The following is a 15,592-nucleotide window of genomic DNA, read 5'->3' on the forward strand; positions in this document are numbered from 1 at the left end:
GCCACACATGACACCTCTCTCAATCGTTTTCACTCTATCTCTCTTTATGCCAAACCTCTCCCAAATCTCTCCAAGTATGTCAAATCCATCTCAAATATCTCTCTGTATTAGAAATCTCTCCAAGAATGTCAAATCTCTCCAATATGTCAAATCTCTCTCAAATATCTCTCTGTATTAGAAATCTCTCCAAGAATGTCAAATCTCTCCCAAATCCCCCCCAAGTATGTGAAATCTCTCTCAAATGTCTCTCTGTATGAGAAATCTCCCCAAGAATGTCAAATCTCTCCCAAATCTCTCCAAGTATGTCAAATCTCTCTCAAATATCTCTCTGTATTAGAAATCTCTCCAAGAATGTCAAATCTCTCCCAAATCCCCCCCAAGTATGTGAAATCTCTCTCAAATATCTCTCTGTATGAGAAATCTCCCTAAGAATGTCAAATCTCTCCCAAATCTCTCCAAGTATGTGAAATCTCTCTCAAATATCTCTCTGTATGAGAAATCTCTCCAAGAATGTCAAATCTCTCCCAAATCTCTCCAAGTATGTGAAAACTCTCGCAAATATCTCTTTGTATGAGAAATCTCTCCAACAATGTCAAATCTCTCCCAAATCTCTCCAAGTGTGAGAAATCTCTCCCAAATCTCTCTCAAAAGTTTCCCGTAACTTTTTAGAATCATTCGGGTCATTCCGCCCCTTAACCGGGTCAAAAACGGCTTAAAACGGGGTAAAAACGAGAAAAATGGACCTTAGGAACCGAAACCCTTCTCAAGGAGCCGAAGCTCCTTAAGGCCGAGACCTAGGACCGAGAGCACAGACCGGACCGAGCCTCTGTTGGCTGAACCCGGAGGACCGAACTCCTGTAGAGGAGACCGAGTCTCGGTCTCTGTCGCCTCCCTTCTGTCGCTTCTCGCACGTTCTGTCGCTTCTCGCACTCTCTGTCGCCGCTCTGCTTCTATTCGCCTCCCACCTCTCTCCTCTTCTCTTCTCTTCTCTCGGTCTCTGTCTCCTTCTCTCCTCTCTGTCCCTTCGCGCCTCTCTGCTCCTTCTCTCCTCTCAGTCTCCTCGCGCCTCTCTGTTCCGTCTTCTCCCCTCTCGGTTCCTGCTCTCCCTCTTCTTCCCTCTCGGTTTCTACCCTCCCTCCTCACGGTTTCAGCATCAGAAGGCCGAACCTCGGCCAGATTTCGGAAATTTGTCACTTTTAGCCCCTTTTTGATATTTTTAACATTTTAAGCCCGTTTTTCGTAATTTTAAAGCGGAATTTTCTCCAGAAATTATATTTTAACATAATAAACCCTAAATATTCATAATTTAAACATATGTTGATGAAAATCATTATCTAAGTAATAAAAATCAAATGGGTGAATTATTAAAGGTGGAGTGTTGACTTTGCCTTATCCAATGTCACAAGCAACCACCCCACACCCACTCTTTGACTAACCACACCTCCCTACCTTACCTAAGTCACTTCAATGTCCCTTACACTCAAATTACACTCATTCCGACGTTTTTAGAGCTGGAACAAACATCCTCTCTCCTCATTTCTCTCATTTGCTCTCATTTCACTAAGTATTAAACACCACTTTTCTCTCAAACTTTTTCTCCACCAAACTCGAGATTCAAGTTTGATTATCAAGTGTTCTTCCACATTTGGTAAGCATAATCCATTCTCCTTATGATTATCTCACTTATTTCCACTCAAATCATGGATATCTTACACAAACTCCATCATATTTGTGTTAGAGCTTCGAATCTCCAAGTGATTCTTCAAGTGTTCTTTGGTTGAATACTTCTCTTCTTCAACACTTATCTACTGAAATCACTCAAGGTGAGTTCATACCCCTACATTTTCATGTTTTCTCAAGTTTTCAGGGGGGGGGGGGGGGGGGAATACAAGTTAAAACACCAAGAACATAACTAAAATTTTCTAACAGCCTTCATCAGAAAAGTTCAACTCCATTCACGGACTGTTTTGGGCATCTTAAACATTTTTGTTTTCAAAACTGTACAAGGTGAAAATGGTTCAAGTTTTTATCTTTAAAATGACTACTTGCAAATCTCCATACGATTTTTCTACAATTTATGGTGATTTTTACAAAACTGTCTATCATTTCAAACAACAATCCGGACCAGTCTGTGATTATGGACTTTTTCACCCAAGTTGGAGGTCATTAAAAATCGTGATAAAAATTATGAATAAACTAGACACATATTTTGAACTCTCAGAATTTACGAATCTAGTTTTCGACTTCGTATGATTTTTCTATGATTTTTCCAAAACACGGCAGAATGGCTAAAGTTAGCCAACAGCATGTAAATATCATAACACTTTGTATTATGTTGAGCAAAGTGTATAATCATAAGTTCTAATTATTGAATGTGTTTCCTTGTTAGTTTATCATCATGAACTGAAAGTAAGTCATTCATAATAAATATTATTCATTCATTTTAGAACACGTATATTAAACTATAAAAAGGTATAGTTTGATAAATTCATAACACTAATACATTTCTATAAAAGAGTTCATACATATTACATACATTTTAGATAAACTATAATAGGTATAGTTTATGATACATCACTCAACACACTCGTACAAAAAGGGTACATTCATACAAGAAAGATTTATATTCACACACATTTCACGTAAACTTGTTAACCTATATTGTGAGACTCTCTCTCTCTCTCTCTCCCCGTACGTCCGAGTGCGGGATATAATTCCTGGTAGTTATAATCAGAATCTCCTTGAGGGAGAACTTGATACTTGTATATAGATCTATATTGGGTTTGACACCCCACACCTTGCTGCTAGCTATAGTGGGACTTGCAGGTCTACGGGTGACAAATGTCATTTTAGTTTTCGCGACGCCTGAGAACGTCGTGGCAGGTTCACATAGTCATAGTATGTTTATAGCGACTCACATAGGGATATAACAATCCATAAGTTTACGGGATTTTATTTTTTTAAAACCTAAATGAGTTTTATGTCGATTTAAAATCACTTTTTATCTCTATGAGTACAGATATTAGTGTACACTTTTGGTTTTGGTAGTTATGACTACACATCATTTGAAACCACATTTATACTTTTAAGTATGGTCAATACTTGTTATTACTCGGTCCTCTAATTTAGGACTACATATATATAAAGTATTAACAAACATGAGAACATACAGAAATTTCATTTAATTCAAACGCGTCCATGTCCATTTAAGCACATAACATTTTCTATTAATAAGAAAGGTTAATTATACATTTTGGTCTTCAGTCATAAGACTACATTACACAAATTTTAAAGAAAATATCGGATTTTCTGGATACATATTCTAACGCTTTTACAAGGAAAACGATTTACTTTTCTAACGAAATCTCTTATGAACTCACCAACCTTTGTGTTGACACTTTTCAAAACTACTTGTATTCTCAGGAATTCAGTGAAAACAGGAAATCAACAACGTTTTGAGGATGGGACGATAAATCGTCAAACAGTTCATTTTGTATCATAATGTCATTGATGTGAATCATGTAAACATGTGCTTTGATGTAACGTTTTCAATTATATTTGTGTTGGTTGTATTTACTTTGAGCACTATTATACTCATTGTTGTGATACTCTACATGAAGTCCTCCACCCCCGGACGTTTCCACCATCCTTGGTTTGGGGGTGTGACAGATTGGTATCAGAGCATTGTTTATAGTGAACTCAGTATATCAAACCACATAAGATATACAAACTATAAATGCATTGGGACTAAGTCTCTGGTTTAAAGTTTCAAAACAACTATACTTTCAGAAATAAATAGTTTCTTATTAAAGGTATACATGCATGCATACATATTAAGGTCAGCACCACTCTAGAATAAAAGAAAAGTAATTATTGTTGAATATCACAGGTAAGCTCGGGGATGTATGGTCAGTCTTGGGAGTGGCATAGCCTGATCAACTATGCTGGTCCGAGGAGTGATTAGCACATGCCCAAGAATAGTTGTGATATGGAAACAAGTCTAAAAAGTTACCAACACTACCACAATGAGAACATTAGAATAGAACATTAGTGTTGACTTTGCCTTATCCAATGTCACAAGCAACCACCCCACACCCACTCTTTGACTAACCACACCTCCCCACCTTACCTAAGTCACTTCAATGTCCCTTACACTCAAATTACACTCATTCCCACGTTTTTAGAGCTGGAACAAACATCCTCTCTCCTCATTTCTCTCATTTGCTCTCATTTCACTAAGTATTAAACACCACTTTTCTCTCAAACTTTTTCTCCACCAAACTCGAGATTCAAGGCTGATTATCAAGTGTTCTTCCACATTTGGTAAGCATAATCCATTCTCCTTATGATTATCTCACTTATTTCCACTCAAATCATGGATATCTTACACAAACTCCATCATATTTGTGTTAGAGCTTCGAATCTCCAAGTGATTCTTCAAGTGTTCTTGGGTTGAATACTTCTCTTCTTCAACACTTATCTACTGAAATCACTCAAGGTGAGTTCATACCCCTCCATTTTCATGTTTTCTCAAGTTTTCGGGGGGGGGGGGGGGGGGGGGAATACAAGTTAAAACACCAAGAACATAACTAAATTTTTCTAACAGCCTTCATCAGAAAAGTTCAACTCCATTCACGGACTGTTTTGGGCATCTTAAACATTTTTGTTTTCAAAACTGTACAAGGTGCAAATGGTTCAAGTTTTTATCTTTAAAATGACTACTTGCAAATCTCCATACGATTTTTCTACAATTTATGGTGATTTTTACAAAACTGCCTATCATTTCAAACAACAATCCGGACCAGTCTGTGATTATGGACTTTTTCACCCAAGTTGGAGGTCATTAAAAATCGTGATAAAAATTATGAATAAACTAGACACATTTTTTGAACTCTCAGAATTTACGAATCTAGTTTTTGACTTCGTATGATTTTTATATGATTTTTCCAAAACAGGGCAGAATGGCTAAAGTTAGCCAACAGCATGTAAATATCATAACACTTTGTATTATGTTGAGCAAAGTGTATAATCATAAGTTCTAATTATTGAATGTGTTTCCTTGTTAGTTTATCATCATGAACTGAAAGTAAGTCATTCATAATAAATATTATTCATTCATTTTAGAACACGTATATTAAACTATAAAAAAGTATAGTTTGATAAATTCATAACACTAATACATTTCCATAAAAGAGTTCATACATATTACATACATTTTAGATAAACTATAATAGGTATAGTTTATGATACATCACTCAACACACTCATACAAAAAGGGTACATTCATACAAGAAAGATTTATATTCACACACATTTCACGTAAACTTGTTAACCTATATTGTGAGACTCTCTCTCTCTCTCTCTCCCCGTACGTCCGAGTGCGGGATATAATTCCTGGTAGTTATAATCAGAATCTCCTTGAGGGAGAACGTGATACTTGTATATAGATCTATATTGGGTTTGACACCCCACACCTTGCTGCTAGCTACAGTAGGACCTGCAGGTCTACGGGTGACAAATGTCATTTTAGTTTTCGCGACGCCTAAGAACGTCGTGGCAGGTTCACATAGTCATAGTATGATTATAGCGACTCACATAGGGATATAACAATCCATAAGTTTACGGGATTTTATTTTTTTAAAACCTAAATGAGTTTTATGTCGATTTAAAATGACTTTTTATCTCTATGAGTACAGATATTACTGTACACTTTTGGTTTTGGTAGTTACGACTACACATCATTTGAAACCACATTTATACTTTTAAGTATGGTCAATACTTGTTATTACTCGGTCCTCTAATTTAGGACTACATATATATAAAGTATTAACAAACATGAGAACATACAGAAATTTCATTTAATTCAAACGCGTCCATGTCCATTTAAGGACATAACATTTTCTATTAATAAGAAAGGTTAATTATACATTTTGGTCTTCAGTCATAAGACTACATTACACAAATTTTAAAGAAAATATCAGATTTTCTGGATACATATTCTAACGCTTTTACAAGGAAAACGATTTACTTTTCTAACGAAATCTCTTATGAACTCACCAACCTTTGTGTTGATGCTTTTCAAAACTACTTGTATTCTCAGGAATTCAGTGAAAACAGGAAATCAACAACGTTTTGAGGATGGGACGATAAATCGTCAAACAGTTCATTTTGTATCATAATGTAATTGATGTGAATCATGTAAACATGTGCTTTGATGTAACGTTTTCAATTATATTTGTGTTTGTTGTATTTACTTTGAGCACTATTATACTCATTGTTGTGATACTCTACATGAAGTCCTCCACCCCCGGATGTTTCCGCCATCCTTGGTTTGGGGGTGTGACAATTTCCAAGTATGAAATTTCTCATTCATCATGCAACCAAGTTGCGTGATTCCAAATTTCAGTCCAATTGAAACTTTGGGCGATGAGAAACTCTCCCTATTTGGTAAATTCTCGACATTTTCATAAATAACATAACTAAGAATCATATCCATTCGTTGTAGAAATATGCAAACATCAATTTTCATAACGATTTCATTGCAAGGAAGTAAACAAATAAATAAGTCAAAATTTATTTTATTTATAAAAGCAGCGGAAAAACATTTGTCCTTACAATGCAAAATCTATTGAAAACTATGTAAAAGGAAAATTTCTATCATAACTATCTAAGCTCAAAATCCAATCTTCAAGTCCATGCGATCGAGATCCATCTCTTGTGATTAGATTCATCTTGCTCTCCTATCAAGCTTCCTTTCTTTTCACCGATCCTGCAAAACGTTCAGATGCAATCTTATCACATCATGTATTAAGAATCAATGAATAGGAACTTATCGGAGTTAGATAGTGGATTTTACCTGAAGTGTAGTCATACTTTTGACTCTCCCATCTCTTAGATCTCTTAGGTAAATAGGGCAACTTCGTCTCCAATGCCCCTTCTCTTGGCAATAAAAGCAAATTGACTCTTTAAGAACAACACATGGAACTACTTCAAACATCGCCTTTCTCTTATGATCAAACTTTTCGATCATTGCATGTCTTTCATTGCCATTGTCTACTTCCATAGAGGTCTTGAAGGCAAATTCACCAATCAACATTGCTTTTCTATTGCGCCAAACCATTGCTGATTCAGCAGCAATAAGCATATAGGTGAGATCAATAAGGGTCACGTCGTGGTTCATCATATAGTACTCTCTTACGAACTCACTATACGAGTTAGGAAGTGACTAAAGAACCCAATCAACAGCCATCTCTTCACCGACAACGGATCCCATCATTCTTAACCTATCAATGTGTAACTTCATCCCTAAGATGTGTGCACACACCGACTTTCCTTCTTTATGTTTACTTGCCAAAAGGACTTGAGTGATATTGAACCTTTCAATTTTACAATCTTGTGGGTTAGGGAGAATAATTGGAGGAGGAGGAGGAAGTGAAGCATGATTTCTTGTTCCTCGATCGAATCGTGGAATATCATCTTCATGTGGAATGCTTGTTCCACGAGATTTGGGAAGACCATAGTTGTCGAACTTTGACATCTACAAAACGGGAGAAACAAATTCAAGTTAGTTGATTGATTGATTGAGTCCTTAGTAAATCACCCAAATGAGATACTAAGGCTAGGACCCAACACAATACGCTACAACCTAGAAAAGGGATGCCGTAACCCAAATTGCAGAACATTTGAAGGTAAGTGAATGACGATTCACTAATTTCCACCATGAAAAACGAAAAAGAAATTTAAGTTTTAAATCTATGAAAACTCCTAGATCCTTTGAGATTCATTGAACATTTCAATGGCATGTTTAAATCTCGATATGCCCCTCTTGTTTGTGACTGGGGTGCCGAGGATCACAAAGCGGGTGTGAATAACCATGCAAACTTACATGGTGCCCTCACATGTTACAATCACTTATTCGACGTGCCGGTAAACCACACACGCTCCTCCGAACTATGAAAAACATTGAGTCACCCTTTGCTACCTTTGCTTAGAACCATTTAGTGTGCCGGTAAACCACACACGCTCCACTAACGTCTTCGCAAGGGCACAAAGTGTAATTTCATGGAATTGCATCAATTCACTTTGCCTAAGTAACTAAGATTAGGAATTTGTAAAAACATTTAGTTACTTTTTTATTTCATTATACTTATAATGGAAGGTTCCGTCCTATCCTACCCGTTCAGCTAACGACCCTCCACTAGTCAAAAGTGCGGTGGGTAAGAGTGGATACCCATTCAATCGCCATTTTATAGCCAATTTCCTTAAACACCCCTTTTAGACCAGCTTCATGAATGAGGCCTACTAACGGTAAGACTGAATTTTACTCATACATATATATAATGTTAGACTTTTAATGTAATATATAGTATAGGGTGCATTTTACACTTTTAAAATATTAGGTGATCAAATTTAACAATTATACTTTTAATTCAATTAAATTGTAAACCTAAACTTTTATGGATTTATTAAATCTCTTTTAATTATACACCTTAATCAATTAATAAAACCATAAGGGAGTGATTTGAAATTTTCAAAACACTACTAGGGTTTTAGAATTTGACATTCCTAATCAACTTTTAATCAACTTTTAAATTCCAAAACTTGAGGGCAAGTTTTGAAACCTTTTTCAAAACATTAGGGTTTTAACTATTTAAATTTCAAAACTTCAAAACTTTTGGGTTCAAATTTAAACTATAAAACCTAAAAGGCAAAATATGAAACTTTTCATAACAACAAGGATCAAATAACAAATAATTCAAATTAACATTTAATCATATAATTATCCATATTTGATTTATTTAATGATTTCTTGCAAAACAATTTATCAATTTACTCAAAATAATTAATCATTTATCTTATCAGGAAACAATTATCTTATTAATTGATAAATATCTTCAATTACATCAAAAATATAGTCAAATATATCATATAATCGGATTAATATTAATCTAACACGATAATGTAACTATCCATATGCAAAAACAGCAAGAAATCCCGAGATAAGCACTATCTGACGAGTTGACTCGTCGAGTCAAGCCTGGACTCGTCGAGTCACCCTTGACTCGGCAAGTCCAGCCTCTAGAACACCAAAAAAACAATTTTTTTAGATATACAATGCATCAATACAATTGAAACCATCCTAGGCTCTGATACCACTGATGGGTTTTGGTCATAAGACATCCTATGTGCTCATACCAACCCTAATGCTTGGATCTAGGTTTCTCTATTGTACATGCTTTCAATCCAAGACTATAAACCCTAATTCTAGCATATGGAAATCAATATTAACATATAATTAGGTTTAAGATGTTACCTTGATTGTTATGTAGCAATAACAATCCCAATTCCTCCTTGAATTGACTTTGGAATGCTTAGAGTCACAAGTGTCACTCCTCTAATGGCTTACAAACACCAAGAGCGAATGGAGAAGGTATAAAGAGAGAGGAGAGAGGTTGGAATTCGTCCTTAGGACTTCTTGGGAAGGCTTACACGAATTCATGAGCCTTAGGGGGTTTATATAGGTGTAAAGATTAGGGTTTTAGTCCTTATCCTTATCTAGTTGCTTGCCCACCAAGTAACCATAAGATAAGTTTTAGAAACCCTTATCCTAGTCGAATTCTAAGGAATTATCTCCTTAAATTCGTTCACTCTATATTTAAGATAATCCTTACCTTATTTTGTAACTATCACATAATTACAAATCAGCCCCTCTAGTTTAATTAATTACACTTGATCACAAAATTAATTCCTAATTAATTATTGACCAATATTAATTAAACAAATATGATTTCTCCTTTAATATATTATTCTTATAACATATTAATAAATCATAATAACCTCTCTCTCTTTATTTATTTCTCCAATCAAGTTTCTTTGGTGAAGGCAACCCAAAAGGACCATGCACCATCGGGTCAAGTACATACCAAAATAGTAAACTCCAAACTCTCTCAAGTATCATCCTGGTTTTCGCCCAATTTCCCGAAAATTTAAGTGTTTCTCGACTTGATTAGTTGATATAACATAACATCTAGTGATTATACATCCTTTAATCCATCCATTTATGTGTTTTGACTAGTTTTCCAAAACACCAAGAACACACACTAGTGTTCTTGGACTTTTAGTTCATTTTAAGCTTCCTCAAAGTAAGTACTTCTATCCTAGAGTCATTTAAAGCTTGCGATACATATTAATATCAAAGAAAAGTCCCAAGAACACAAGAAAAAGGTGTACACGGTTTTCGGAGTCTCCCAAAACCGTAAACACCAAGAATAGGGCCAAAGTGGTGCCTTAGCGTGCCTCGATGCTTCACAATGCCTTGGGGACTTGTCTAGATCCATCCTTGATGAGTTTATCACACAAAAAGAACAAAAACCTCACATTTATATGTGTTTACGGTTTGGGGATCTCCCAAAACCGTAAAAACCCCAAAAGGTGTTTAAATGTCCCATATTTACTCCTAATTCCTAGAATCTAACCTAGACTATTACCATGATGAGCTAAGGACTTGAAAACACCAAAATGCCTAAGTCCATGAGAGTTTAAGGTAGTAAAATCATGGAGAAATGGTCCATAAGACCGTAAACTCCATTTAGGAGTGTTTTGATGCCACAAAACACTTCCTAAGGCTTAAACATGAAGTAGGAATACTTGGATTGGCTTAGAAAGCTTCAAACATCAAATGGTCACGAAGGGGGTGAGCTTACGACTGTAAACCCAAGGGTTTACGATCGTAAACCCTTATGCTAGTGACCATAAAATTGTAAACTCCTTAAAGGAGTGTTCCTTGAACCCCAAACACACTAGCCTTTCCCTACAACACTTGGTTGTAACCCTTGTGATCTTTAACACTTGAAACAAAGTGTTACCATGTTCTAGAGTGTCTTAACTTATATTATCAGAGATAAAGTGCCTAATTAGTTTTATATATATATATACTAATTATATGATAACTAGGATCGTTGTGTGTGTACAAGTCTCCACTTGTCACCTAGCATTGTATCCGACACTTCAATCCAATCAACTTACTACAGGTGAGTTCATACCCCTAAATTAATCTTCTAAATGTTTTCAAATGTTTATAAATACTTTTATGGGTGGGGGGATACAAGTAACGTTACGATAGTTATTATCTCAATCACATGTGATTAACAACTATCGACAAGTGAATCTCTTACTTTCAAACTGTTTTACCAAACTGTTTTACTTCAAATTGTCTTAAAAACTCTTTTACATATCAAATGCTTTTATGAAACTTCTTTTATACTTTTATATTATCAATTGCATGTCTATATATGTATAGTTATATAAGCAATGTTTAAAAGGCTTAGGAAGGCCTGCCCGCCCTATTTCCTTTTCGCCCATGAGATGTGGTCTGGTGGGATATCGAGTACCCGTCCGAAGGTCGTTTAAATATTAGTTATATATCATGTGTACATATATAGTCATAAAAGTTCTTCCAGTCCATTCCATACCCTTGGGTAGCAAGGGTATACTTACATGTTCATACGTACCAGTTATACTACTAGTAAGCTATCATATGGGTAGTTTAGAAAGATACTAATATGATTACTAGAATGCGGAATCATACCACGAGTCAGTTCATTCATGAGTCTATACATGCTAGATAGAGAGAGAACACACATTACAGCTAGCACACGCAGAACATTACTATACATGCTAGATAGAGAGAGAACACTTATTATAGCTAGCACACGCGGAACAATTACAATACATTACTATACATGCTAGATAGAGAAAGAACACACATTACAGCTAGCATACGCAGAACAATTACAATACATTACTGTACATGCTAGATAGAGAGAGAACACACATTACAGCTAGCACACGCAGAAAAATTACAGTACATTACTATACTACTACATAAGTACGTTTACATTGATACACTTACATGAGTACGTTTACATAGATACGCTTACATGAGTACGTTTACATTGGTACGCTTACATGAATGCGTTTACATATCTGAAATAGGACAGACATCACTAGGTGCTATAGCATGGAACGATTTCAGGATCTAACTATACTAATGAATCACAACGCATTGTGATAGTTATATTGGGTATACGTAATCATAGTAATGTGGATTTTCATGACTTGCAAATATGCAGGGGTCGTGTATGGGTCCCAAAATCTCTTTGACAGGAGAGCGTCTAGCCTGGGATCCAGCGATCACATTATGCTTTATCCCTCAAATAAGGCAATATTAGTATAGAAGTAGTCACTTATTACAAATACTACAGTACTTGCGAAATTACCATAGAATTAAGGTAGTTAGTAGGGTTGTAGTTATTTGACACTACACCATAATACTATTTCATTTTCCCATTACATTCACTTCGTGAACATTTACACGATGCACGGTAATGTAGAAACTATATTTTTGGTTAATGATAGTCAGATTTGGGAAAATACACACTCTTACAAGAGACACACACACAAATACTAGATGCCTTGGTAGAAGGATACTTTTAGTAGGAAACATATGGTTTTCTAGGATGTTCAAAACGTTTTATACTTACAACTCACATACATACAAATACTTACATTTCACATACATACAAATTCTTACATACAAATTAAGACACTAAAATACTTATGATCTCACCAGCTTTAAAGCTGATACTCGCTTTCAAAATAACTTGTATCCTTAGGTCAACGATAGACAGGTACCGATGCAAGGTTTAGAGAAGATGGTGCTTGTTCAAGACTCATCGTTCATTTTGATTTATACTCTAGTGTTTATCATAATTTGATAGAACACACTTGTATTAAAATTATATTATTAATGCAATGGATGATGTTGTTGCTTGATTACTACTTTACCTTGTTGTGATACTGCACATGACGTCCTCCGCCCCAGAACGTTTCTGCCATTCATGGTTTTAGGGTGTGACAACTTTAGGCTGTCGGGGATGCGAAAGACTCGTTGACCTATCTCGCATTTGATTAATTTGACCTTACTGGAAATACTATTGGATCACTAGGGCCGAATAGCACTTGAGAGCCATTGAAGGTCCCTTTATATGGAATTGGGTCATAGAAGGCCCAATAACATATAATCATTATCCCTTGGGCCCAAAGATCATGTTAGTGGACTTGCAAGGTCCAACAAGCACGATTTGAAACTTTCAAGCCCAGGTGTCGAATGTTTATTTGTCTTAGGTATCGCATATCTACTGGAGAGTTCGATTTAACGATTGTTGTTTTGTATCGACTTGAGACCGATCGATTTGTTTATAACGATATTTGGAGTTATACGTGTATTTATCTTTCGATTTTTGTAAAATGTAGACTAATATTTTTTTACTCAGTATTCTATAAATAAAATAATTGGTTTAAAAATAGTGGTTTGACCTTTTCAGCCCCTTTCTTTTGTTAAATAACAAATGTAGTCCTTAATGTAAAAGAAAAGTCATTTTAGGTCCTTAAAACATTTTTCTTGACACTTTTGCATCACAGATTTTTTGAAAAGATATTTTTAACTCGAAACTCATTTTGTTAACAATTTCAGCCCTTCCAGAATGGTATTTTCCAGTTAAAGCCCAACTTTTTGCAATTTTTACACTTTTAGCCCAAAATCCAAAAAGTTTACATTTTCGATCCTTTTTGAAAATGAAAACCATCTTTAACCCTTGAAATAGTTTTGTTACACTTTTTCTCCCCTGTTTTGAAGAGTTTACTACTTCAGCCCTTTTAAATGTCATATTTTCGCAATTTTGGGTTTATTGGGCCGAAAGCCCAAAAATTTAGCCCATTAAGCTAATATTTACAATTTAAGTCCTTTGAAGATCATAATGTTTAAAAAAGAAAATATTGTAACTGTTTTGACCCATTAGACCTTTAAGAAAACGTGAATTAGCAACTTTTAGCCCAACTTTTGTATATTTGACAATTTAAGCCCAAAAATGGATTTTATGGTGAAATATGTTTATCACAATCTTATAAGTTATTATTCTTGACTAGTTTAGTGTAAGATAACTTAGATCATGTTTCATTTTCTTCTTATGTCATAGATCTCGAGATTTCTTCCCTTTTTGTTTACATATTCAACACAAAAACACATAAAGTCACACATACATGCATAAAATCATACATAACATACACATACACATAGATCTACACATTTTACTTGTATTCTCCCCCATAAAACATATAAAAACTGAAAAGAGAGGGGTATGAAGCTCACATTGAGTTGTGGGTTCGGTTTTTGAAGAGAAAAATGAAGAAGATTCGATCCTAGCAAGCCTTCCTGGAAGATCTCAAACTTAGAGGCTTCTAAGATGGTGATTATGAGTTTGAATAGATTAGGAAAAGGTTTTTGATGAAATGAAGTTGTTAGATCATAGATTAAACATCAACTTACTTTAGATGATGAATTTTGTGGAAAATCCTCCTTGAAAAGCTCTTAAATCTCGAAAGTTTTGAAGGAGAAATGAGAAGATGTTCTTGAAGACTTAGAGTGAGTTTTAAGTGTTTTGTGTTTGTTTGTGTGTTTTCCCTTGATCTCAGCCGAAGATAGATAAGAGAGAGAAGATAGAGTGTTGAAGTGATGTGTGCATGGGAACATGAGTTATTGCATGGAGATCTAAGAGGTAATAAAGAGGTGTCAAATGAAAGTCAACTCTCTTCCATGTTGGGTTGTTGGGCCGAGAAGAGGAGAAAGGAAAGGAAGAATATTGGGCTTCTTGTGTTTAAGCCCATATTATGACTTAATTATGTAATTTTCAGTCCAAATAAATCTAGGAATGATTTTTATGACCCATTAGGGCTATATAAATTCGTTGTGACCCAATAAGGTGCATTAGGGTATTTTATTTCATTCTAGGCCCAATATGGCCCAAAATGTTAAAATAAATGAAAGTGGGTCCAAATTAGAGCCCATATAAGAGTTCTAAGCCCAAAGTAGTCAAATTGGAAGCTTATTGGTCCATTAGGCCCAATAAGGAATTCCTAGTCCAAAATGGACTTAAACCGGGATTTTTAGGGTTTCCAATCCTTTGTTGACTATTTGATGTGCTTGTATATAGTGTTTGATGGAAGTTTTGTTGTTATTGATTAAGCATCATACATGCTTTCACATTGTTGGTTCATATTTGTTATCATTGTTCAATGTTTACAAGGCATCGAAATTCCTAGTTGTGACATTTTAAGAGGGTGAAAAAAATGTTGCTTATGAATCTGGTCGAAGAAGCCTAATAATTAGTTGTCATGACTGAGTAAAAACCGACAGGGGAAAACACGGGAGATCACATTAGTTTTTTTATGGTGTTGGTTAAAGTTGTCGATTGGGAGAAGGGGGGGGGGGGGTGGAGAATGGGTGAGTGGAGGTGATAGTAATTGTGGTGGGGGAGACCATATTGATTGCGACAGATAAATAGGAGACGAAGTGGGAGCTGTCGAAGGAGATGCAGGTGGTGATGTAGCCTAGATGGTGGTCGTCGGTTATCGCCGACAATGGTGCTGGAGACAATGAGAGTGAGAGGTGAGAGACCGAGAGTATGTGTGAAATGAAAGATGGGGGTTTATTATGTTAGGATTTATTGTTTTATTTTGTTTGTAGTTTTATTTT

This window comes from Lactuca saligna, chromosome 7 (genome assembly GCF_052625555.1).
Source record: "Lactuca saligna cultivar CGN05327 chromosome 7, ASM5262555v1, whole genome shotgun sequence".
NCBI lineage: Eukaryota > Viridiplantae > Streptophyta > Magnoliopsida > Asterales > Asteraceae > Lactuca > Lactuca saligna.